The sequence below is a fragment of the Mchenga conophoros genome, linkage group LG4, assembly GCF_057382185.1.
Source record: "Mchenga conophoros isolate Kocher_MC1m ecotype Shallow Benthic linkage group LG4, M_conophoros_male_GT1.1, whole genome shotgun sequence".
NCBI lineage: Eukaryota > Metazoa > Chordata > Actinopteri > Cichliformes > Cichlidae > Mchenga > Mchenga conophoros.
Window position 1 is genome coordinate 18368944 of NC_140529.1, and position 4850 is coordinate 18373793.

At 45.4% G+C, this 4850-nt stretch overlaps 1 long non-coding RNA gene across 1 annotated transcript; it reads right to left on the bottom strand.

Moving 5' to 3' along the window:
* Positions 1–2347: 2347 nt before the first annotated feature.
* On the bottom strand, positions 2348–2988 carry LOC146575868 (uncharacterized). Its single transcript, XR_014892337.1, has 3 exons — positions 2782–2988; positions 2598–2665; positions 2348–2504 (listed from the first exon to the last, which is right to left on the bottom strand). It is a non-coding gene; the product is annotated as an uncharacterized LOC146575868 (long non-coding RNA).
* Positions 2989–4850: the final 1862 nt, after the last annotated feature.

A 4850-nucleotide genomic window follows, 5' to 3' on the forward strand; every position in this document is an offset into this window, starting at 1 on the left:
GATGGGTCATGTCGGTACTGAGAGGGTCCTTCATCTCGCACGAGAGAGGTTCTATTGGCCTCACATGAAGAGGTGCATAGAGGACTACGTCACTAAGAAATGCTGTTGCATTAAACAAAAGAAACCCACAGTTCATGTGCGTGCACCCATGGGCAACCTGAAGTCCAACTCACCACTTGAACTTGTCTGTATAGACTACCTACATCTTGAGAAAAGCAAAGGCGGGTATGAATACATTTTGGTGGTGGTCGACCACTTTACACGGTTCGCTCAGGCCTACCCGACCAAGAACAAATCCGGGCGGACTGCAGCCGAGCGGATCTACAATGATTTTATACCTCGCTTCGGGTTCCCCAACAAACTCCATCACGATCAGGGGCGAGAGTTCGAAAATGAGCTCTTCCGAACTCTTGGGCAGCTCTCAGGGGTTGGTCATTCTCGGACATCCCCATACCACCCCCAGGGTAATCCTGCAGAACGATTCAACCGCACCTTGCTGCAGATGTTGCGTACCCTGACAGACAAAGAAAAGGAAACATGGAAAGATCATCTCCCACAGGTTGTACACGCATATAACTGTACTCGTCATGAGTCCACTGGTTATTCCCCACATTTCTTGCTTTTTGGCTGTCACCCCCGCCTTCCGGTCGATCTGCTGTTCGGCCTGGTTGAGGAAACTGAACCAGTGTCGCGCGGGGGGTATGCTGAAAAGTGGCGTAAGAGAATGACAGAGGCCTATCAGGTTGCCACCAAAAATAGCCTTTCGGCTAGTGCTAAGGGGAAGTCGTACTATGATCAGAAGGTGAGGGGAGTGGTACTGAAACCAGGGGACAGAGTGTTGGTGAGGAACTTAGGCGAGCGGGGTGGACCTGGCAAATTACGCTCCTACTGGGAGAACAGGATATATGTGGTCAAGGAACAGGCTTCGGATAACCCAGTGTATGTCGTCCATCCAGAGGGTAATGACCAGGGAAGGACTCGGACCCTGCACCGGAACTTGCTCCTCTTGGTCAATGATTTGCCAGTAGAGTTCCCACCACAACCAACTAAACTAACCTTAAGATCGACTCACAAACAGACCAATGCTCGAGTGAGGGGTAAAGACAGGGAAGGACGGATAGAAAATGCTGAGACCTCTGATTCAGATGATGACCCGGGTAGTGGCTACTGGCTGAGGGTACCACCAATCCAGGCTGAGTTCAGAACAACCGTCCCTTCCGGGAAACAGGCTGTCAGCCAGGACAGATTGGAACCGGGTAGGCAGACGCAGGCTCAGTTTGAAGGAGGATCTGTTCTGAGCCCGAGAGATCTTGAAGAGCCAGGACGAAGGACACCTGTGATAGATGCCGAGGACATTGTTGAGAAGTTGAGAATCTGTCAGAGGTGGCTGGAGCCCACGAAGGAGGTCCATTAGGAAGAGGGGGTCCCATGGCACCTGAGAATGGAGATGAAGTTGAGACTCACCAGTGTGACCGCGAGGGGAGTAACAGTTCGGCAGCCCTTAGCTTGCCTCAGTCAGAAGTGGAACCTGAGTTACCTCGACATGAGTGCTGTGATGAGCAGGTAGGAGACTCTCAGTCTAGCTCACCTGCCCCACTGAGGCGATCCACCCGACAGAGGCGTCCAGGCCAAATGCTCACCTATTCATCTCTAGGTCATCCAACATACCAGTCACGGCCCACTGTAAACATGGTAGATACTTACCTCGTGCCTTCGGCCACCCTGTGGCCCCCACAACCAAGCCTATCTTCATTCCAAGGCCCACCGGTCGTCCAGGTCCCATATATCTCTCTTCTCTACCCCATATGTAGTTATTAGGAAGAAGCCCTAAACTATGGTGGTTGCTTAATCCTAGAGAACCAAACATTCCTAAGTGCTTGAAGTTTTAATTTAAGGGTTTGATTATTCACTGTCCGAGATTTGACGAGAATACAGAGATTGGGAGTGTAAATTTGTTTCAAGTGTCAGGAGCCACTTTTGTTGTAGGGGAGTGTGTGGCACCCCTGTGAGGGAATGACCACATTAATGTTATTTTGTGTAAAACACTCATGTAACGGGACATTTTTCATTGCTATATGTATTTATCTTCAGTTCTTTAAGAGGATAGAAAATCCATGTAATAGGGATTCATTTTATGTTAGAAAGCAGTGAGGGCGGAACTTTGGTGCTTGCTCCGGGGTTTGGGGGTGCAGTAAGTGGAGCCCACCTTCCGCTGCTTCCTCAGACACGTTCTGGAGGAAAGCAGAGACGCATCGTGTCTTCCTTACTCCGCTCTTCACCTGCTTTTACAGGTAACATATTGTCATCGTGGTCTTCATCCTTGGGACCCGTAACATTTACATCCCACAACTTCGCAGGTCAACTGGCAATAAAGTGCACTGTAAACTCTCTTTTAAACATACATTTCTATGGGAGAACATCATGAACTCACTTCGGTTTCTCCACACAGCTACTGTGCTAGGACAAGTACACACGCAGGAATCACACAGCAAGTGATCTCCCCTCTGAATCAAACAGAAACATACAGAGTTATGCAAAGTGAGTAAAAGTATAAACTTAACAACTTTGAAATCTGTTAGGACACTGTAACTACTCACGCCAACCCGCTCTTCAGTCCCTTTCACAGCACGTGACCATTAAACATGCACCCGTCGCGCGTTAAGAACTGTACAGAAATGGTCACAAACATGGAGTCATTGCTAAAGAAACTTAGCTAATTACAGTCTACTACAACACTGGTGACAATATTTTGCAGTATGCTACACTTTTTAGCACATTTACCTCGTGTGTAGCTAGCCACAGAATCTTTTGCAGTCTCTAACTCTCCAGTGCTCCCGCTCACAGCGCTCAGTGTGACACAAACTTGAGTGCATGCGTGCTCTGGCTTACGGCGGCTCTTAAAGGGACAGTATACCCCCAAAACGCGAGGTCTAGTCATCACCATGACAACCCTACAACAGACCTCCGGTAGACAGGCAACCAGTCAAAAACACAATTCCCTCTTTTTAAACCCTTTCCATGCGTAGTATTAGTTCACTTGGCTACATTCATATTTTCCAAAGCCATCCAGCGGGCCTGATTGGAGTCTTTGGCAGGACGATTTTGGCCCCCAGGCTTTATGTTTGACACCACTAATCTAGAATGTGCATGATTCTGGGCTCGGACTTCTGCAGTTTTAAGCTACTGAAGAGGAATTATGACTTTTATGTTCAGTGACACACTGAAAAAGTCAGTGACTACAACAGTACTTTTTCATTTTTGGTACACTGCTATATTTTACTACTTCTGACCACAGTGACACTCATAACACATTATTATATATATAATATATAAATGTCACCCAGTCAGCTACAATTTATACAGCTCTTATTGTTTAGTGTTGGTTTATTAGGGAAAAAACACTCTCTTAGAGATCCACATAATCATTAAGCATGAAGAGACCCCTCATAGGTCTTTGTACCAAGACACAGATGTCAGGCTGTGATTGGACAATCTCTGTGCTCTCACAAAGCTTATTAAAAAGCAGTAAATAGCAGTTTTAAGTCTAAATAACAGTAAAGACTTTTAGTTTGCTTTCTACAAGCAGATTTTCCTGCACAGTGTTTCTGTCAGCCTTCCACAAGCCTTGTCATGGATGATGTCTCTAAGCGGCAAGTGGCGTTGTGCCAACATGCACATCCTGTGTGGTAAATCATTAAGATGTTTACTCATGATTAAAGACGTTCTTTCTGCCTGAAAAGCTTCAGATGTGTACCACGGTACACTAAGAGCAGGCGTAAGATGGTGTTTGATAAATGATTCAACACTCGGCTAATCAATTCCCACAAGATCCCGGTTGGTGCTTTGGATTAATCCATTACTCAGTTATGGGTTGTATCACAGAAAGTGCTGCGTTTGTTTGTGCAGGTCCTCGTGGGACACGAGCTGACCTCTGTGTGTGATCTGTTTTTCTGATCTTTACAAATGAGATGAAAGCAGCAAGAGTGAATCCCATGAAACGTCTCTGGGTCTTCTTTCGCAGATTCTTTGGACAGACGCTTCATTTTCTGTCACTACCAATTCGTTTTTAAGAGAGAAACTAAGAAACCCATGATAATTATTAAAAAAATGGTACTATAAAAAGATGCTTATTCAATTGATTTAAGCTACATAAAAGTCTTCTTTTATTCCTAAAACTAGGTAGACCCAGAAAGAGGAAGGGAGTGGTATGAGTGTGTTTCTTTGTGCGATATCAAGCTTGCTACCAAGTCTTGGTGCATGGATCAGACTGGCATGGACAGGTTTTCAGTCTGGAACATAACTGTCACGCTACCTGCTATAATGTCTTGCTTTGATTGGCCTTAATTGATCTAATTTAAGTTGTTAGAGCTTTCTGAATTGACGCAGCCATTATAGCCACTTTGAGAAATTACTAAGTACATGTCACAACGATCATGTGACACCAAGTTAATTCTGGCAACACAGAATGGTCTCATAGCTTAATAAAGCTGAGACAATCAGAACACATGACTGAATATTGTCTCCTACACATTGTGCTCTATAGAAGAACGAATGTTGACAAAGGTTACATTATGTGCTTTAAGCAATATTGAGCACTGGAACATCTTTATGAAAGTGAGTTTAATGCACTGCAATCCAAGGAACCACATGCCACAAGCTTATTATGCCACAACGCAGATACTTTAGTAATTTACGAAATCCCGCAAACACCAAACAGCGACTGTCCCTCGTATGCGTGTCTCAGCCATGACTTGACCTTTCCCAAGTGGGCCTTTTTCACAGCAGACACTCTGACTTGTCACAGTGGGAAAAGCCTGGGGGCGTTAGTAATGACTACAATCTACTTAAGG